Source organism: Photinus pyralis, unplaced genomic scaffold (assembly GCF_008802855.1).
Source record: "Photinus pyralis isolate 1611_PpyrPB1 unplaced genomic scaffold, Ppyr1.3 Ppyr1.4_LG6, whole genome shotgun sequence".
Lineage (NCBI taxonomy): Eukaryota > Metazoa > Arthropoda > Insecta > Coleoptera > Lampyridae > Photinus > Photinus pyralis.
The window spans coordinates 46278674-46301696 of NW_022170663.1; the positions used below are offsets into that span (position 1 = coordinate 46278674).

Below are 23023 nucleotides of genomic sequence, written 5' to 3' on the forward strand. Positions count from 1 at the left end.
ATGGATATGGATATTTAAACTTGGTACGGTGCTAGGGTCCTTCATTTTAGTAGATCTTTGAAGAATGTGGACACGACAAAAGTAGGATTAGGATTTTGTTATCGCCTGTTTCCTGGAGTTGAACAAATATAGGCCGGCAAGTATTCCTAGCATTTTTTTTCCATTGATATAAACGGGAACAGATCGATCATGTCGCAATAATTAATCTTTCTTTTTGCTTTCCGACTACATTTTCTGAAGAGAAACATTTCCACATGAGAGTATGGACCAAATTATCGAACGTCTGATTTTTCAAGAGCTATTCCCCTCGCTATTCCCATTCCTCAACTTTTCACACGTTAAAATTTAAGCGTATTCGAGAAATGTATCAAAATTGGAAAAGTTCAGGTAAGAAGCGATAAGGCCTTTGATTATTCTGCGCGTTGAACAATTTAAGGACATACGGTCATGCGCTCTAATCGTTTATTGTGTTTTTGAATTTCGGACGATGACACGTCATGTTTGCAGGTGCAAGTAAATAAAATTAGTGACCATTGTATTTATTAGTAACGCGAACGTTTAGTGACATTACGGGTCTATTTGTTTAAAAATACGACTATTTAAGACTTTAAAAAAAGTGCAGTGCCATCGGGAATTAAAGAATAGAAAGTAACAAACGGAAGGTAGGAAGTTTGCACAGATCAATTGTCTATATATCAGATTTATCTCTATTAAAAAATATTTTTGGGTGTGTCAAATGTGCGTCGGTATTATATTATACGTTTACGTATATCTTTATTCAAGTTCAAATGTAGTTTTTCTAGTAGAAAAACTACTATCGCGGAAATTTTAAAACAGGGCGTACCTTCAGCAGAAAAAATATATATTGAAAACTTTCCTTAGCACGGGAAATCAAGCCCCATACATTTTTGTTGCAATTTTGGAAGTCTGGCTAACACATTAGGGAAAGAAACAAATTTTTTAACTGCTGGAGCTATTAGATTTGAAAAGTAAGGACCTAATTTTTGAACGCCTTCGTTTCCAAGCACTAGGTACTTTATTCGCAAAATATGTCCTCATTGATTTTTAAACGTATAAATTTTAGCGAAACGTATAACAATTGGGAAAGTTTGTGAGTCAGGTGATGCGATAAGGCGTTGCTAATTTTGCGTGTTGAAGCAGTTATCGACATATGGTCATGCGCTCTTATTGTTTATCGTGTTTTTGAATTTAGGAGAAAACACATGTTTCAAACTGATTATTGACGATTGAATTTATCAGTATCGAGAGTGTTAATGATCATTTCGGGTGTAATTTTATTTGTTTAAAAATACAGTTGAGTAAAGACTTTGTTTAAAAAAGTGTAGTGCCAGGAAATACAGAATATGCAGAGCCACAAAATTAAGGTAGGAAGTTTTAAACCACCTGTTTTTATATCACACTTGTATTTATCCAAAAAGGATCTGCCGTTAATTTGACAATATCGCAAATCCGATAAGGATGCGCCTCTTTAATTCTTTTTTAACGTCTAAATTATTCAATTTGGTTTGCCTAATCTGTAGGTAGTGAATTAATTTAGAGGTTTTTGGCTATGCCAAATGTGTACCCGTACCGTTTCTAAACGTTTACGTAAATTCTCTTATTCCGATTCGAATGTAGTTCTTCTAAATAGAAAGACTGCAACCGCGGAGATTCAAAAGCGGCATTATAAAGTTTGTTTTTTCAAAAGTAAACCACGGCGGAAAATCGGAAACATACATATTTCGAAACTTTCCATTTTCTATTAAAAATGCACTAGGAACATAAAGGCTAGTTTTCAGAGAGGTATTTTTGACATTTAGGAGGGGTGCCCAATCATATCTTATTTTGCTTTTAAAATTCGAAACCGGGCGAATTTTTTTTGCAAAGTAAGGCATCCTCTCTTTCCCCAGTAGATATTTTATTATCGCTTCTGGAATTCTGGAAAATTTCTTCAGGTGGATTGAATTAGACGCTATAAGGAATAGTACCTACCTATACAAGATCTCTTAATTTTGCAGCACTGCACTCTTCAAAATTATTAAACTGGATTCCTTTAAGGAACTTGCAATATTCCCATCAGAAAATAAACTAGGTATCTACTGCACAATCTGTAAAAATTACTCCAAAAATAAATACGAGTGCGAATTTCAATGGAAACCCCATCCTCTACTTCAAGAACGAGTTACCCGCGATCCGCTATGTTTGTTATTGTATTTGGTGAACCAACAAGGCTTTATACAGGGTGGTACCTAGCGCAACGTAGCATAGGGATTTCAATGGTAATTTCTTTATAGTCAATTACTAGCTCCCCTAATTATTTTAGAGCAAAAGTCTAAATACTTTTTTTTAGAGATGCATCTGTTCATACTATTACTTATAATTTTGCGTTTATCAAAACCGTATAAATCGCCAAAATAAAAAGGTTCATGGAGAAATGTAAAGTTGAAAATTAGACAATGACAAGAAAAATAGTTTCGCATCTTGCACCCTCGTAAAGCAAAAAATAAATGAATGGCTACTAATAACTCGAGAACGCTCTTTACACACAATTTTTATAATTAGAATATATAGTTTTCTGTTACATCCTTCACAATAATCCAGATCGCTTCGCAGGGGCCGCTTCCAACCACATCTTCGCTACAATTTTTATCTCTCTCTATAAAAATCCACATTTCCTTATACATTTGGGAGTTTTAAAACTATACTTCCCAACTTTAAAGTTTTTTAGAAATCCACGTAGCTTTTAAAAAAGAAGAGAGACCTGCGTAAGATGATGTAATGTAAATGTAGCAAAAACTATTCAAACAATCCAATTTCTTTTCTGAAAAATCGTTTGAGCTTAGGCATTAATCAAAAACTGGTGACAGAAATTCACTTTTGCTACTTAAAAAGCTCTGAAAAAAGCTATACAGGGTGTTACACATAAGTATGTAAAAAAAATTGGGTGGTAGTGTTTCGTTTGGGATCCACCCTCAAAAAAGTGTCATGTTTAATTTTTCTCTCAGCAACCAGAAGAGTTAGAAAAATTGATGGTACGTCTTTGAATAGGTTTTTGGGTATACCCTTTTTGGTTTTGCAAAAGTTTTTTCAAAATTGCTACCACAAAAGGGCGCATCCTAAATAGTGGCGCGAAAAGTTCTGATTTCGGCGAAATTTCGTATCGGGGGGGTTTCCAATATGAAAATCGCGAATCTGAAATTAGTTTTCGATAAATCGAAAAAAACATTCCAGGGTAATTCTTGGCCGGGCAACTAAAATGAAGAGAATTCCACGAAATTTGTTGTGTACATGCTTGATGAATTAAGGAAGGGATACTTTCTGACCCCAAGGACCAATTTTTAAATGAACATAACTTTTGTTTGAAAAATGATGACAATTTTCTTCCTTAACTCATCAAGAATGTTAGTACACAACAAATTTCGTGGAATTCTCTCCATTTTCCTGTCGAAATTAGAATTTTTGCGCCCTTTTGTCGTAGAATTTTGAAAAAATCAGTATTTGTACATTTATGGATGGTTGATGTGATAAAAATTATAAAAGAAGAAATGCACTTTTTTGAGGGTGTCTCCCCAACGAAACCCGTTGGATCCTCAGTTTATTTGGAAAAAGTGCTTGTTTTTTGATTCACCCAATTTTTTTTACTTACCTATATGTCACACCTGTATAGGTAATAAAATTATTAATTAGATAATTCATTTTATTTAGGTTGTATTGTAGTTGATTGTTAGCGTCGAAGATTGTTCAATTTAGGGGTGATAGGAAAACAGAACAGTGTCTCAATAAACATATGTATTATGAAAGCACTAATTCTTGCATTAATGTTTAATTACGGGGTCAGGTAGGAAAGTTGATCGTCCCTGAGGGCAAAAAATTGCAAAAAAAGTAAGTTTAATAAAAAAGTGCAATAACAACCTCCCCCAAGATCTTCTGGGGATATGTGTTCCAAGAATTCTGGCGTTATCTGCTTGTTGATTTGCCATTGTAATTCTCTGGTAAAAGAAACTGTTTACCTTGATCCTCGGATTTTTCTTGCAAATTTTTCCCAAGAAAACTCGCCAATTCTTTGGTCTCTTGAGGACTTCATATTTGCTTTTCTTTTTCCTGCATAGTTTTTCTGCAGCTGCTTCAGTAGGGATTTTTTAGGGAGGTGTTACGTTTCGAAACAGTTTTGAGAATCTCGAGAAATCAAGCCCTTACATTATTTTTGCAATTCTGGTGGTCTGACCAACCCCTGAGAAGAAGAAACCAAGTTTTTAATTGTTTGAGGTAATGGGATTGAAAAGTAAAGTAAAAATTAAAAAGTCCATATTATGATACTTGTGTCGATTCCAAAAAAATGTAGGTAGATTCTGCATCGCTGCGGGAAGTGGGATCTTTGAACGTAGCTTTCCCTTACAATAAATAAGCGTTATTCCAAGGCAAGTTCCAAGTAAATCGTTAATTTGTTGTTATTTGCGACAGATTTCAACTAACTACATGCGAAATTAGATGATTCACGGGCGAGTGATAGGTGCTTTCTGGCCCGAAGGACCAATTTTTAAAAAAAGTATAATTTTTTTTGAATAGTGGTTATAAAAAACCGACAATGTTCTTCCTTAACTCATCAAGTATGTTAGTACACAACAAATTTCGTGGAATTCTCTCCATTTTCCTGTTTTCACCCAGAATTGCAGTGTTCGAATTTCCAAAAACTAATTTCAGATTCGTGATTTTCATTTTCAGAAACCTCCAAATATCAAATTTTGTCGAAATTAGATTGTTTTGCGTTATTTTGTGGTAGGAATTTTGAAACAAATTTTGCAAAATCGTAAAGGGCATACCCCAAAACCCGTTCAAAGATGTGCTATCAGTCATTGTTCTCTTATAGTTGCTGAGAAAAAAAATTGAAGAAGGGTGAGGGTGCCTCCCACGCGATACACGTTAGAACCTCAGTTTACCTATTTGGAAAAAGTTTCATTTCTGAGGGCAAGAAACTGCACAAAAGTAAGTTGCATAAAATCACAAATAACATGCTCCCAAGATCTTCTGAGGGTATGTTGTCCAAGAATTCTGGCGTCACCTGCTCGTTAATTCGCCATTGAAATTCTCTGGTAAAAGAACCTGTTTATTCTCCGATCCTCGGATTCTTCTTGCAAATTTTTCCCAAGAATAATTGCCAATTCTTTGGTTCCATGAGAACTTCATACTTTGCTTTACATGCTTTTTCCGAACCTGCTTCAGTAGGGATTTTTTTAGGAGGATGTGGCCTTTCGACCAAGTTTTGAGAATTGCTAAGCTAAGCCCTTACATTATTTTTGCAATTTTGGAAGTCTGGCTCAACGCCTTAGAAGAAGGAACAAACTTTTTACCTGCTTAAGGTATTAAGTTTGAAAAGTAAAGTCCTAATTTTCGAACGCCTACGTTCTCAAACACTATTCGCAAAATACGTCATCATTGATTTTTAAACGTGTAAATTTTAGCGAAACGTATAACAATTTGGAAAGTTTGTGAGTCAGGTAAGATGCGATAAGACCTTGTTAATTTTGCGTGTTGAACCACTTATCGGCATATGGTCAAGCGCTCTTATTGTTTATCGTGTTTTTGAGTTTCGAACGATAACACTTGTTCCAAAGTGAATGTAGATTATTGACGATTGAATGTATCAGTAACGCGAGTGTTATTGACCAATTCAGGTGTAATTTCATTTATTTAGTTGCGTAAAGGTCTTGTCTAAAAAAGTGTAGTGCCACAGGAAAGAATGGAAAGCCACAAAATTAAGGTAGGAATTTTCAAACCATCTATCACGTTTGTATTTATCAAAAAGTGATCTGCAGTTAATTAGACAATATCGCAAATCCGGTAAGGATGCGACTTTTTAATTCTTTTTTAACGTCTAAATTACTCAATTTGGTTTCCCTAACTTGTATAGGTAGCGAATTAATTTTCACATTTTATTATGAAAGAAAACACTACAGTAAAGGTTTTTGACTGTGCCAAATGTGTGCCAGTGCCGATTCTAAACGCTTGTGTATTTTTTTATTCCGATTCAAATGTAGTTATTCTAAATAGAAATACTGCAACGGCGGGTATTCCAAAACGGCATTATTAAGTGTTTTTTCAAAAGTAAACTACAGCGAAAAATGGAAAACATACAATTTGGAAATCTTTCTATCCAGGTTTGTTTTCTCATAAAAATGCACATGGGACGTAAACGCTAGTTTTCTCAGAGATATTTTTGTCATTTAGGGGTGCCCAATCATACCTTATTTTGCCTTTGAAATTCGAAGCCTGGCGAATTTTTTAGCAAGGTAAGGCACCCTCTCTTTCCCCAGTAGGTATTTTATTATCGTTTCTGGAATTCCCCAGTTTTATATTTTGGAATTGGTTTTGGAATTCTGGAAGATAGATTTAATTAGAGGCTATGAGAAATATAGTACAAGATATATCCCTTAATTTTGCTGCAGAATTATTAAACTTGATTCCCTTAGAAAACTTGCAATATTATCATCACAAAATAAACTCTTCTGCACAATTCTTTACCCAATCACACACTTCGACAACGCTAATGCAGTAGGTTCATTGGGTTCAATCTACGTGATCCCACTCAGAGACGGTCCTACCAAGATCCATTTGCATTTTTAACCTCATCAATAAAAATTGGATTATTGAAAACCGCTGAACCAATTGCAACCAAATTTGGTACACATATTCTTTGACATAAAAGGAAGAGCTGAAAAGCTCTGGGGCTTGGGCAAAATCGCGCATGCACGTTTTTCTGTATTTTACCTAAACGATTGCATCGAATTGGACAAAATTTTGGACATATGTTCTGAACTTAAATACATTTAGTTAAAATCTGGTGGGCGGTATTTTTTTAACATTTTATACACATTTTTAGTTCAGGAAGCATACATTTTTATTACTTACTCAACAGAATAGGTAAGTTCTGGTTGCTATTCCAAAAATTAATGACATAATCAGATTGAAAGTGGACGCTAAAAAATGAAAGCTATTCTAATAATTTCGAGTAAATCACATTGTGTTGGCTTGGTCCTTAAATTCAACAAACCTTGGCCTAGTTTCACCCATAGTAGACACACACTTCGCCTGCATAAAAATGTGAAACTCATAAAAGAGACGATTTTTTATAGCCAACAAACTAATAATAAGAATGTAACACGAACCATTAAAACGATAAATTGCGGACATTATTACCTGCAAGTTTGTTGCAAATTAAAACCGTAGGTAAACTGTTGGAAAAGTGTCAACCGCATTTTATTATTTTCACAGTTCGAATAAAGACCACCACGGTCTATAAGCTAAATTCGGTTAATCGAGAGAAAATTGTAATGTGCGTCGGGATAATAAAGTGGTACAAAATTTGTTATTGGATAAATTATCGTCGGCATCGAAGTTCCAGTCGAACTATAACTATATAAGAGATATTTACTATACTTTGACATTAATGACAGCGGTAGGCGTCAACTATCAAAGCGTATTAGCATTAAATTATAAACACATTAAAGTCGGAATTAAAAAAGTGACTACTATAGGTAACACGTTGTCTCGATATGGGAACCCGGGAGGCTAACCCTTAAATTCATTTGGGGGTGGTTTTATGCCTAACTTATCAGTAATTCACTAGCTAATCAATTCGAAGTCATATAGGGGAAACAGTTGCACTTTTCCATTTTGATAAATTAAGTAGAGAGTGTGGCTACCGTAACCATCCATAGCGTAAATCCAGTGCAAACTGTCCATTTGTTTAACGTTGTAACGCTTTCACTGCCGTCAAAGTATCACAAAACATCTGATAATTAGCATATTTATTAAATAATTTTCAGGAGGCTAAAATATAACACGCCTACGTAACGACGTTACAGATTTAATTTATGTTATTGTTACAACAAATATGTTGAAAAATGTCCTTCCCAAGGCAGCTACTTCTATTTCGGAATAAGTTTTTGCAATGTTACAACGTTTTCGTACCTTAGAATGTTGAGTGGGAAATTATTGACATTACCCAAAATTTTTACAATGATAATTCGCTCGAATTGTAATTTAGTCTTTTTATAGGGGTCTGGATAGGAGGGTGGGCAGGGTCCACGCGTAACTAGGCCTCAAATTCCCGTTTTACTACCTCCCTGACTAGAGTTGTCCGACCTACTTGCTACGTGTTCTGGTGCATGGTGACATTTGAATCGGATCCGATAGTTGTCTTCTTTATATTATTCTTAACCACAGATGCTTCTATTAAAGATAAACATATCGCATATTGTAAAAATCAGATGTTTCGAATTTGCATGTTCGTCAACAATTTCCAAAGCTTAATTAATTGCGAATCTTAATTGCCAATCTAAACAGTTGTTCAAATCTGTAGGTTTTATTCAATCCTTTTAACGTGACAGGGGTGCACCTGGCTTAGATTCACAAAATCGTCGTTTAAACCTACATTTTTTTAAATACGTTTACCATGGAAAGGGCCCACCAGGCTAAATTTTAAATTCACAAGGACTAATTCAAATTTACAAAATTGTCGGTTAAACCTGCAGAATTTCCTTAAATACTTTTACCCTATGCACCGGGAAAGTTTATAAAATTCTCATTCAAATTTACGCAACCCCTAATTAATGTTAAGCTACATAGAAAAAGGTATTTTGATCCATTATTTGTATTTTGAATTTTGTAATTTGCATTAATTTTTTATATCAGATGTTACATTGACAGTTTAATAGGTTTGAATGGTTAAGTTCCTTTTTAACTATAAAGCAGCTCAACTGATCCCTTTATCGAAAAAGGTAGACAATGTGAATCAACTCATTGGGCCTTCCAATGACATCTATCGTTCTTATTAAAAATGGCAGGCGGAGCACGATATAAAATGAAGTTCAGAACAGAATACAATATTAATAAACGACGGGAGAACTACCTTTGCTATTTTGGACGTATAAATTAAATACCTCTTATATATTGATAATATAATCTCCCATTTACTTGCAATAAAAAGTATCTGTGCCAACATATCTAACCGTAATTAGAACACCGCACTGCGCGATAACACCCGAATGTATACAGGCGGCGCAATAAGATATTAATTTAAAAAATAAATATACAAGTACCTTTTTAGCGCATCTCGGTGACAAACTGCATATCGTATTCAAATTGTGCCACTTCGTACACATGTTTTCTAGACCAATTGGAATGATTTGAGACGCAAAGTCGGAAATTCCATTCCTTAGAACTGAAAATGGTGCCAATTTTTAAAATTTATGCGAATTTCTGCCAATACATCTTTTTAGTGCGATTTTTACTTTTATAGTGTCGATTTTGGGGTATTGGTGGGTGAAAATGACAAAAATAATATCCAAAATTAAATTCTGTGTCAGGAGAACGCTCCATTATTCATATCTAGGCCGATTGCATTATATCTCGAAAGGTTTAACCGATTTTCGTAGTTGAGGTGAGATTCCGGAGTTCTTTTGGGGTTTAGGACGAAAATACGCAAATTCGCAAATTTAAATTGCAATATTCATCGAGTTGGCTTTGAAACAAAAGAAATACAAAGCCACGCAAAAAACTGGTCGGTAGCGTCTTTTTATCGAAAATGATAGCAAGCATTTTGACCATTTCCTTAGTCATGATTATTGTTTCTTTTATTGAATAATTTATTTGTTGCTCGTAATTAATTTCAATTATTGTTTTAATTATCGCTTGCTATGTGTTCTTTTGTTTCAAAGTCAACTTGGATGAAGATAAATAATTAATTATTGTAATTTACATTTGTAAGTATGCATATTTTCGCCATATTTCTGCTTAGGAATCAGATATCAAAATGCGGTTTTCACTGCTTTCATTTTTTCATCTTATTTGATAGTATCATATAATAATTATATGGTTCCATTTGAAATGGATAACCTGCAAGTTCATATTAATGTAAAACCGATTCCTCTACCACCCAGGGGCGGCTCTCTATAAAGAGCCAAGGAGCCATGGCACCACCTAAAGGAACCTGCTAATTATCAATTCTTAAAATATAATTAACTATTATTAATTGTGCTCACTAGAGTAAATAATTGTGTTTTAAAACTCAAAACAAAAAAAGTAAATGATTTGATAAATTAGGTACCAAGAAGAATTCATTGGTGGTTATCCGTGGACTTCTCATACGGTCGATCCAAACTGGAACTGGCTCGTATTTTCCTACAAGTGTGGACTTCCGCGGGGAGTAGAGGGGGGGAGTAGAGGGGTGGGAGGAGCGAAACCGAAGTAGCGTTTTATACGTACAACTTAAGCCATCAGAAGTTTGGCTCATAAGCAGTGGCGGACTGGCCCGGGGGGGGGGGGGGCGATTGCCACCTGGCCTGTACGTCATAATGGCCCGTTGGAAATTTATAAGTATGTGCTGTATTTAGTTTCTTGCACTATTAATAAGTTATTAACACGTTTCTCTAATTGGGGTTGATGTTAGGTTGTTAAAAAATTAAAAAATTCTGTTTTAATTGAAATGTTTTACAATGAATTTATCATTTTTTGTCGTAACATGAAAGTGATGAAATACAATGATAGGCGACGCCCTCGTCTGGATTGTATATTTTGTTACTTTTAATTATCAGCTGCAATTTAAAAAAAAACCTGTATTGTAATTGATTTCCGAAAAAGGAGTACTTTAAAATGAAGCAAAAAATGTTTTTGTGGTGCACCGCAGAGCTACCCCCCCGCCACCTTCATTACAACACTAATACTTTAATGGCCCGTAACCTATGCAATTCCACCTGGCCCGCCCCTGACTAGAAACCAATTTCGAAAGAAAATTCAAAGGGCTGTAACGCTTGAACTAGTGGCCCAATCTTGGAACTGTTTGAAATTATGGATTCTACAGGCCACATTCTATAAGAAAATTTTTTTCCGGGTCGATCTGAGATAATTTTTTTTTCGGGGCTCAAAAAAAGGCAGTGTATAACCTTCCTTTTTTACCAAAAATTGACTGCACCAAAATTTCTCGGGAAAACACTTTTTCTTATTAATTTTGGTGCGTAGAATCTAAAACAATTCGTACTTTTTCGATCAGACTTCTCAATCAAAAGTTATGGACTAGAAACCAATTTCGAAAGAAAATTCAAAGGGCTGTAACTTTTGAACTAGTAGCCCAATCTTGGAACTGTTTGAAATTATGGATTCTACAGGCCACATTCTATGAAAAATTTTTTCCGGCAGTCGATCTGAACAATTTTTTTTTCGGAGCTCAAAAAAAAGAGCAGTGAGTACCCAGTCCGCCCCTGCTCATAAGCACAATTGAATAATCTGTACGTGTATTACTATGCTTTGCGCCGTTTTCCTTGTTTCAGTCGTGATAAGTCAAACCATTTTTTGTAAGTGTAAGATTATACTTCCCGGATTAATTGTTACGTAAAATACACAAATAAAAAAATCATTTAAATAAACTTTTTTCCATGCATTCTCTGGAAGATAGACTTTAAATAAAGCAATTAAGCCGGCCGTTACCGGACTTAAATATTGTCATTGAATAATAAATCTGATTATTATTCAATGATATTGTTAAAAAACGAAATGTGTCTGAATCTTCTTTAAGAGGACACGACAATAGCGATAAATCCGAAAATAAAGGAGTAGGTATTCAGAGAATTAATAAATTTCGGTACTTGTTTAGATAAAGATTTGAATAGTTATTTGTACAACTATTGCTGAAAATGATACTTCGGCCTCATTAATAAAACTGCAAATAAAATGTTGCTATTGTTTATAGATCAGACTAAACGCCATGGAAACTGATAGTACAAATCTTGAAAAAAGTAACACTTTCCATACAATTTTTTGTCAAAAAAATCCGCTAATTCTCATCTAAAACAACACAAAATGAATTACTGGAATGCATGCTTGAAGAATACTTATAATTAAACAAGCCTCCAAAGAAATTAAAGGGGCTAGATTTGTTTCCGTCACTTGCATTATAAATATTCAAATTATACTCAAAATCTAAATCTAAATTTAATTTAAGTTTGTAACTATTAAAATAATGGAAAGGGGGACACAATTTGGCACTACCTTCTACGCAGCTTACGAGCCGCCACTGCTACCACCCATCACGTTTACTAAGGCTCATTATGTGAAAATCGATTAACCTAAACCTAAGTTACATTTAACTCCTGAAAGAGATGTCCCCCTTCCACCAACCCTTATATTTTATGAGCTAGCGCAATATGTGCTGCATCAGAATGCTTTAAGGATTCTTTAGAACTTCTTCAGAGATTCATTCAGGTATCTCTCAGACAATATTCAATCTTCAATTCTTAATACTTTTCACAAAGCCTATATTATTCAGATATTCTTCCAGAGATTTTTTCCATGCTTCCTCGGAGGTTCTTCAGAGACCCCCCAAAAATTGTTGCAACTATTTTAGAGACTCCTAAATTTTATCATGAGAGAATATATGAATCTTTTTCGGAAATCTTCGTGTGATTCTCCTGGGGTGTCCTCAGGAAGCATTTTATAAATGCATGATCAATTTTAAGGAAATGTTACGTAAAGCTTGCCCTAGTAGTGGGATTGATGACTTAAACATGTAAAATAAACAAAAACAGATAACCCTAATAAAACGTAATGGTTAATCTTATAGAAAGTCTTCAGACACCGTTACTTTCTTAAAGAAATATAGCAATTACATTTAGGGGACCTTAATTGAATCTTTTTCTAAAATCCACCAGAGAATTTAGGAAGGGCGGAAGCATACTCTATAAGATTTTAACATTGTCAAAGGTTTTTCACAAAATTTTTTGAGTGATTCAAAGAGATTTTTAAAAAATATTTTACAAACAACGCCCATCAAGTATGTTTAAAGGAATTGTATTTAGAGATACATAAAAATCATTGAACTACCGTATCTTTCCCATTTACTGCCTTTATTTATTGCGAGTTTGAATATGCAAATCTTATCTTTGACAGCCATGTAAAGGAATAAAAAATTTGTGACGGTTCCGTAAAAATTTGCGTCGTATAATCGTTCCGGTTAATCTTTCGGCGAACGTCGATGTAAGTTAACTGCTAATACAACATCCCCCCATGAAAGATTTATGAAAATAAGAATCGCTTAAAAATGTAGTAAGTGTATATGAAAGTGCTGAATAAAATATAATCCTAATCAATAATCCCTTTAGGAGATAACAAATGGGGTGTGCGACAGCATTGACGTATAAGATGTCGCATCCAAATGCTTCCTTCATTAATAATTCTTTTAATTTACGTTATGCATATAACGAGTGCCTTGTCAACATATAAATAAAAAAGACGCAAGTTCGGAGATCAAAGGGGCCTAAGAGAGAAGGGAAACTTAATTAGTTTTTTTGAAAGAGGACGTAGTTTGTTAAGTTCTATACCTTGTTAGAGATACGAGGCATCTTCAGACGCTGTTTATTCTTAGAGTAAATTTAAAAAATCGATCGGTCCCCTTGTCATGTATGCCATTAGCGAAGCCGCCTCCACCCCCGTTGCCTTGGATACGGGAGAGCGACCACTTTGCAGTTATAATGATGTCATTTACACTTGCCGCCCGCCCCTTTCTTATTTTACCCGCATGTGTGTCGCACCACTTCGGGCTAAACTTATATACATTTTTCAAATTATGCGCGTTTTTTTTTATTCGGAACGTGAGGCGGGCGGTACGGTCACGACGGACATTAAAATGATTGAGTTGTCTTAAAGCAAGTGGCGGTAATTATTCTGGGACTTTTTGAATTAAGATAAATTTGATGCGGTCGTGTCATTACCGCAGGTAATTTGATTGATAATTTGCGGTCTCCGACTGACAATGCAGCAAATCTGTAATTGTGCAACGATTGCAGATTTAATCAAAACGTGATCGCGCTCTACTTATGTGCATTTCATAAACGATATAGAAACGCTCCGTTTTCACTCCCTTAAAAAGACCGACCAAACTGTTCCGAGTTGGTCCTTTAAATCAGACGCGAGCGCCTCTTGAAAACTTTCTTTTCTTAGATACTGAAAGGATAACTTTGTTGACCGTCAAACGGGAATGGTTTTTTTTCGCAGAAGAAAAAATGGCATATTTGATTTTCAGAGTGGTAAACGCATTTTGACCGTAGCGAACAGGGTTGACATAGTTTAAAGTACCAAACGAAAATTAGAAACCCATAAATAGGTTATTTGGGCATACATCTCTCTATACACGGATGGAATTTTTCTTTAGTATATTTATTATTCCAATCTGAAGAAAAGAGAAAATAGCACTAATAACTCTCAAATTAATTCATCAAAAGGTTATAAAAAATTAGAATAAGGTAAAAAATACATTGCAAGGTCCAGATTACGTGATTTGTCCATCATGCAAAAACAGAACTTTTGCTTGTAGGTCAGGGTATCCCTGGGGTATCTACACTAGCACTAGCATTGTATTAACCTTTAAAACTATTTCAAAAAACATCCCCGTTTGCCTTAAAATGGTCTAGATGAGTATGAACAATATGGGAGGTATTCTCTTCTCTTGGAGTCCACAATCCTTGGATTGGTTGGGCGCAGTAAGCCACCCATTCCTATCCGACCCTAATCTGTTCATTTCTACATAACCGCTCTTGCCTACGTCCCTAACTATTGAGTCTATGTACCTCTGGCGTCCTACACCCCTCTTTCCCTCTGACTTACCTTCTATAGCTAGCTGTACGAATTCTCTGCGTCTTAGCACGTACCCTATTACCATGAATTATTCTATTTCGTCTTCTCTGTACGGATTTCCATATTTCACTATCTTCCTGTACTAGCTCTAAGACTGCCTATCGTCCAAGTTTCCCATCCCTATAGAGTTACACTCCACTCCATATGTACGTTTTTAACACCCTTTTCCTAATTCCTATATTTATACGCTCCCCGGTCTTAGCAGGTTCCTGTTTTGCTCAAATTCTTTATACTTTATATCTTCCTTACTACGATTACTACCTAAATAACAAAATTCCTTTACGTGTCCTATTTGGATCTTTATCTTTTACCTATCCTCTCTTTTCGCACATTGCATTACTTTTGTTTTTCCCCATTTCCATACTCTAGTCTCTAGGTGGTATACCCTCCATACCTTTTAATTCCGTTTCTATCTCCCTCTGTCTTTCTTCTAGAACTGCTATGTCATTCGCGTATCTCAGCGTATGTATTGTTTCGCTCAGCCCTTTCACCCCTAATTTAAAATCTTGCTTTACTCTATGGCTTCCTCTACGTAAAGGTGAAATATTGCCGACGACAAAAGAAGTTCTTTGTTTTTTGTATAGGTTGTATACCTTCATATCTTTATACAAACTGACTTGTAGAGGGGAAAAAGTGACCAGAATAATGTGTAATTTATTTTAAAATAACTTCAGTAAAAAATTAAAACGATTTTACAAAATTTCGTAGCCCTCGAATTTGAATCAGCCTGTATACTATACAGTGTGATTGATTTTGCGTGTCCAAGCGTATATTTCTTTTATTATTAGAGATAGGGAAAAAGTGTAAGAAGCAAAAAGCTACATATTCTAAAAAACAAGTGATATAAAAACAATAAAGCGTCAAAAAACAAATTTTTTTAACAGATTTGTTTGTAATATTCTTAAAGAGCTTAAAATTCTATTTACAATGATATGCAATATGTTATCATTATCTTAGAAATTAAAGCTACAGTAATGTGTTCAGAACCAATCGCAGTAGCTGTGTAAATTTAAACAAATACATAAAATTTACAACAGGAAGCGAAGAAAACAAATGAAAAATAGTTACAGAAATTACTATTATAACTTAAGACAAATTTAAATACATTGCACTTCCATGTAAGTATTATCATTACTTCTAATAAAAACTTCATATTTTTTCATCATTTGTGGAATTATTATTTTATTGCATTGTGGATCTTATAAGTTATATTGTTTCACTAAACTAGTTTTGTGGCAGAAATGACAAGTGAAAAACTCTCTTTTGTTTTTGTTTTGTTTACACACAGTTACTGCGATGGGTTTTATAAACATGACTATAGTTTTAATTTCTAAAGCAATTAATAATTAATTATTGTTTTTATATTACTTGTTTTTTTTGCATGTGCAGTTTTATCAGAAATTGAAAGTAGAGTATTTTTGTTTTCACACTTTTTTCCTAACTCCAATAATAAAAGAAATATAAGCTTGGACAAGCAAACTCAATCACACTGTATAAGTGTCCCAATTAACCCTATTGAATGCCGTTTCTAAACCTAAGAGAGCCATGCAAGTTGTTTTTGCTACTCTTAACCTAAGATTGCTAAATATAGTTCGCGCGTGCCACTTCCCTAAACTCAAGCCGATCATCCACCAGTCCCCCTTCGATTTTCTCCTCCATTCCCCTATAGATTAATTTAGCTAGTAGTTTTGATGCGTGCGCCAGTAAGGTAATTGTTGTAACGAGAGCATTTATTGCATTAAAATTTTTTTCTTCCTTTGAATTATGCGGAAAAAAATTTCAAAGCTTAAACAGAATCAAGGTGTCAAGAACATTCTACCAAACAAGTATTACTAATAACAAGTTCAAGTTTTTATTTTGTCGATTGTAATGCAGTGATCTTTCGTCCTTTTCTCACATTGTCGTCAATGAGTTGATTGTTCTAAATTGTACCTGGCGGGGTCTGTTAACTTGGCCCCCCCCACTGAGAGATTTCATAGTCGTATTATTTTGAAATGAATGCGCTCGTTATGCGCTCAATTGCGCCACTTGAATTAAAGCTAGCGCCATTACGGTTAAGCCATAAAAAAATTTTAAAAAGTGGAGGGTCTAACTTTCGTTTTCAAAAGTTATTTCCGGAAGTGCATTTTGAAAATATTTTACATCGATTCGCCCTTCGGAGTAACTCCTAAATACAAATTTTTAAAAACCTACCTATTTTACTTTCCCAGAATCGTTTAACTAATGCTCCCAAAAAAACACCCTGTATAGTGTTTCTGAAACATTATAATGGCGCCAAGATTTTTGTTTACGGCGCATTTTAGCGCATGATGAAAGGTACGATGTAGTAGAAAAAACATGTTAAAAAACGTAACTTTTGAAAACGTTAACTTAGCCCCCCCCCACTTTTTAAAAATTTTTTATGGCTTAACCGTAATGGCGCTAGCTTTAATTCAAGTGGCGCAATTGAGCTCATAACCAGATGTATCAAGTGGCACAAATACCGGTAGCAAAATGCGTTATGGGGGATTCCGTTCACTTGGCCCCCCCCCCAAATATATTTAAGGATATCCAAAAAACAATAATGGCGCAAAGATATCTTTTTACGGCGCATTTCAGCGCATACCTGAGAGTACAAATTCGTATGAAAAGATGTTAAAAAAAGTAACTTTTAAAAACGTTAAGTTGGCCCCCCCACTTTTTGAAAATTTGTCACGGCTTAACCGTAATGGCGCTAGCTTTGATTCAAGTGGCGCAATTGAGCGCATAACCAAATGTATCAGGTGACCTAGTTACAAGGGACAAAATACGTACTGGGGGGGGGGGGCTACGTTCACTTGGCCCCCCCAAATGTTTTTTCGGATTTCTAAAAAACGATAATGGCGCAAGAGTTATTATCGGTGGCGCATATGAGCGCATAACGAGCGCATTCATTTCAAAATAATACGACTATCAAATCTCTCAGTGGGGGGGGGGGGGCCCAAGTTAGCGGACCCTACCTGGCGCTCCATTGGCGACTTTGGTGTTGGATTAATAGTAGAAAACAGGTCATATTGAGTCACATACACTACGTTGCGAATTAAGTACTCTTTGGAAAAAATGTAAGATTAACGCAGCAATTGTTTTTTTTTACTTTCCTCACTAGAGAGGAAAATGACATTTTCTTCGCAACGCTCGTGTGCCAATTGAACGAGAGTTGAAAAACACTATCTTCCCAAGATTTACACATATTTTTTGTGGGACTGAAACGACAGAAAAATGGAAAAATTATCGTATGCAATAATGAAGTTTGATACATAGCAATCTAGATACGGGTATGTTTCAATTAAGTCATTAAGATTAACGCAGCAATTGTTTTTACTTTTCCTCACTAGCCCTTTTTAGAAACAAAAGTAGTTGTTTCTAAAGTAATTTCAGTAAAAAGGTATTATCACCATCGGCTGTTCACTGATGAGCTAAATGTATGCGTTTTATTGCAGTATTTTTATTTTTTCTCTATCAGTTTTTATTTTAAAAAAATGCTGGTGAAACTCTCACTACATATCCCACCGATTTTCAATAACGTATACAGTGCTATTAGAAGTGGCACACTTTGAGACACGTAGAAGGAGCGGTTTAGTTAGTCCAACTGAAGGTAGTTTGTGCTAAAATTTTTCAAATATTGTAATTTATTTTAAAGCCTTTTAACCCTTAAATAAAGCAAATAAAACTTCTGAGTAACGCATAAGTTTTTCTGACAATTTTTAAACTTATTCGTTTCTCTTAACGTAGCAAAGGCGGTTTAGTGCCACAGAGGGTTAGTTCAGGTGTAAGTTTTTAAACATTGCAACATTTGATATTAATCTACCCCTTTCCACCCTTAAATAGAGCCGACAGAATTTGTGCAGAACGCTTAACTCCTTTTTTTAGCCCAGTGTAAGCACGTTGTTTCGTAAATAATACTTTCAAATTTTATCTTAAGGTATGGGGAAGGTTTTTGAGTCCTTTTCACAATTCAACGCCATTTGGAGTATATTAGCAATCAAACAGGGTAAAACAGGATTTCATCGCTAGTTTATGAGCTTTGAATCTAAATTCGACTTGAGAAAATTCCAACTCTGGAATGAAAAACTCAAATTTTCCGTTTGCTAATGCTTAATTTCGCAAGAAAACTAGTAGAAATCCGTCTACGTGAGAAAATTCTTGGTTTAAAAGATTTTTGAAATGCTGCACTAGCAAAATTCGCGTCATTTAATATTAACTGAGTTAATACGTTTCTCATTTTGTTTAAATTTTCGTAGTAAATCTCGTCAACAGAAGTTTACTTAAAAATGGTGCAGATATTACCAAATTAAACTATACACTTATAGGCTTACTTTTAATTTTGACTTATTAAGCACATTTTTAGCTTCTAACGATTATTCAACAGGGATTAATTACAGCATTAAGTTAATATTCATTCCAGCACTGTAAGTTATTAAAATACCTTTTTAGTGTCACGATGACACATTACTGGCTTGAATTGTACAGGAACACGTCAAAGCTACTTAATAAAGGCGATGTCGGCGATCATTACAAACAAGAGGAATACTGTTAACGATGTAATGATAAATTCGATAAACAACCCAAATATGTTGAAGCATGTCGTTTAGATTTTCCAATAGCTATGACTTAAGATTTTTTCATCGAGATTTACCATCATTAGTAGTAGTAGAATATAAATCAGGAGCTTTTTTTAGTGAAATAATTCCATCGCGAACCATTTTGTCAAAAATTGATGCGGACCTTCCTCACCGGTGTGTCTAATTCCCCGGTCCAATTTCTCACGGAATTGGATTACTTCCAATCAAATGAAAGCTTGTTTTAAGAGTTGCTAATGTTTCTAATTTAATTACGGCAACTCTTAACTATTTCGATCAAATCTCGTGGTATACTCTCATTAAAAGTTATTGCTTTAATTAAGTGTCGACGCTACGTTCATTCTATAATCGGAGAAATAAATCGGCAATCTAAACGGGTGTTAATGGCATCCAAATGAATGTTTCTTTCGGTGGCATGGTGATTAAAACGGTATCTATTTATAGTAAAATCGTTACAGATAGGTAAATGAATTTGTTAATGCTTCCAACGTGACACTATGTAGAACTAAGCTTATTTTATACCCATACAAATGAATAATGAAAGAGAGCATCTCAATATCTTCTTGTGACCAAGAAGTAACCAAGAATATTTTCAAATCCCTGTGGTACTGGGTAAGCATAGCTATTTTATTACTGACTTTATTAAAAACTACTATCAATGAAGAAGGAAAATTACCATGCAGACAATGCTATTTTGTCAAAATTAATAATTTTCGAAGGAAATGTGATAAATTTTCCTGGGCAGGTCAAATGTCATAAAGAAAACAAAGTCATTTTGTTACATAATGAGATCATGGTTTAACGTAATAATAAATAATTATTGGTGTCCGACAAAATTCCACCAGACCTAGATGGGCCGAGGATTTTGGGATCATTCAGCAAACAATTAACGAGTCGGGAATAATGGAGGTAAAGTGTGGTAGATGAACCTGAGCTGTACCCCGTAATTTTTATTCATTCTTGCTGGACAGCACCACATTTTGCTAATTTAGCAACGGCTGTTGATCGAGAGCTGAATATTTTTAGTCTTTTTACATTGAAATCTAGCTACCTGATTCAACCATTTAGCCATTTCTTTAGTGTCAACTGGCAAATTTTTGTACCATCCTTGCTTTCTTACCTCTCCAAGCCTATTCCCGTGCAGCTACAAGGTAAATTTTTTTGGAATCCAGACGGTGTTCCTTCATCCCATAATTTAATTATTTCTCATCTGTAAGGGCTGTTTAACTGCTTTTACGTTTCTTCAGATCTACATGCAGTTGACGGCGTCTCGTGACTCTTTAAATTCAATATTATGAAACTGCCTTTTACATGGTTAAATCTTTTACAGTGTGTCTATAGTGTTCTAAACCCCAGGGTTCATGGTTATTTAATTTCCCGAATATAATTTTAAAATCCTATACCACTTATCCTTACCCTGGGGCCGAGGTTGGCGATTCTAATTTGGTGACGTCGTTATCAACTAAATCTGAATTTTTATCAAAATTACGGCGTTTCCTACCTAGACCATCCATTGTACAGTATAAATATGAGATCCTAATTAATCAATTATCTTAGTTTTAATCCATTTTGATTCATTATACCCATACTCGTTACAGTATAGACAAAATCATGGTTCTGCTTGATTTGGATTTTGTCATTCTGAAGTCATTGGCTCCTTAAGATCTAATTTACATCTTAATTTCCTATTTAGTAACAATTTAGCGGGACGTTCCTTAGTTTCTATAATCAAACAAAATCTATTAATTACTAAGAATGGAGCCACGTTAGTAGAAAAAGTGGTTTTCTTCGGACATAATTATTACGTGAATATATTTCGGTAGAATCGAGGCCTACGAGGCTTACAGGCCGGGACGCTAAAAAAATCGTGACCTAGGAAGCAGTTTGGGACACACTAATTACATTACGGAAAATTTATACGCTATTTATTTTTTTACTCCGGATCTGTTTGACATAGCGCCACGAAATTTTAATAAGCGTTTATCAATAGTAAAAGTACAGCGCACATGGACCGACAGACGGACAAAAAGACAGCAATACAAAATTATAAACGATTTCGGGATTGTTAATAAAAATTCTTTAATGTAAAATTTCATACTTTTACAATATTAGTTCTAATATTTCTAACCTCACTTCACCATACATGCCTTTCATCCTTCACAATTCTACAGATATTCAAAAATATTTTTCAGATATTCAGATATAACGTCCAACATCAGCATTCTTCATTACATTCTCATGATTCGTTTAACTATCCTGACGTATCGCCTGATGATGGACGAGACCGTCCGAAATCGATAGCGACCAACTAACATATTTCAATAAAAATTAGTGTATTACATTCGGATTTATCGTTTTATCTTCAAAGACTTTAAACCTTAAAATTAATAATTATTCCCAATGTTAAATTAACGAACACCATAATTTGATTGTATGTACTATTGCTCTGGTTAAAAGTATGTGGATCTACGTTTAATGTATCCGCACAGATTTTCCATAAGCCGTAATGTTGTCCCAAACTGCCCCCTAAGGTCACGTGACCTTTCGTAGGAACAAAATTGATCATCAGATAATCGATTATTATTTTGTTATTGTACTTAAAATAAAAATTCCCAAAAATTTATCTAAAATGAAACTCTTGTACTAAATGGCGCTAACCGTAGCATACTGAAATCATTTGTTACTTTCTTTTAGTCGAATTTGTGCTGAAAATTCAAACAGTTTTCAAAAACTGCGGTCCACGACATTTCTCAGTGGTTGCAATTAAAGGTCCGATCTTTTTTTGTCAAGGTGCCATTCTCTTGGGCAGGTCTTATGGTGCACGAAAAAAATTAAAAAGAAATGGAATTTTGAGGACTTTTAATTACAGCTTCCAAACGCAACATTTGCCACCATCAGTTTATTTGAAAAAAATGGTTTGTTTATCCCCTCCGTCACAATTTTTTTTGGCACAATTCAAATGTAACACTCTGTATTTGACTGGAATTTAAAAGTTCACCCTTTGTTTATTTTCCAATTTAACAAAGTCATTTGTTTGGAAACTTAAACAAATCTAAATTTGTAAATGAATACGTACATATGGAGCTCTATACGGATGCGAAACCTGGACGATAGGCAGGGAAGACGAAGTAAGATAGAAGCTGTTAAAATATGGTCCTATAGATGGATAATAAGGATTAGCTGGATGGATAGGGTAACAAACGAAGCAGTCTTAGAGTTAGAGCTAGGGAAATGCAGGTTTTCATACATCAAAAAAGGAACTTCATTCTTTAAAGACACTTAGGTACCGGGCCTCTGACCCCCTCTCCTTTGCTAGCATTCCTACTGTTTTACAAACTTGAATTTCGATTTCGCTGATGACTCGTCTAATTTCTTCCATTAATTCGTGGATATTTAAATGGGCACAGTTATACAGAATTTTATGTTGATTAATTACACATAGCGAAATTATGGCCAAAAAACGAAAAATGTCATTTTCGAAAATGCGCTGGTGTTCAATTATTTTTAAAGATATTAAAAGATACTTTTAATAAACTCTTGGTGATTTTGTCTCAGCATTGTACTAAAATAAATTTTTTATTTATTTATTGTTACAAACTACACAGGGCACAGCCCTAATTACGTAGCAGGTATCTATTATCTATTAATTAAGGGTTGCTGAATAATAAGTATATAATCTAATAATGACATTCAACTAAAAAATGCTACAAACTTTCACCTATAAAAAATTAAAAAAATATGAT

The 23023-nt window shown here is 34.6% G+C and overlaps 1 protein-coding gene across 1 annotated transcript in view; it reads left to right on the forward strand.

Moving 5' to 3' along the window:
* The first annotated feature begins 409 nt into the window (after window positions 1–409).
* Window positions 410–23023, forward strand: part of LOC116174859 — a 119552-nt gene continuing 96938 nt past the window's right edge. The window contains exon 1 of the transcript XR_004146183.1: window positions 410–662. The gene's annotated coding sequence lies outside the window, so the exon portion shown is untranslated. The remainder of the gene's footprint in view (window positions 663–23023) is intronic.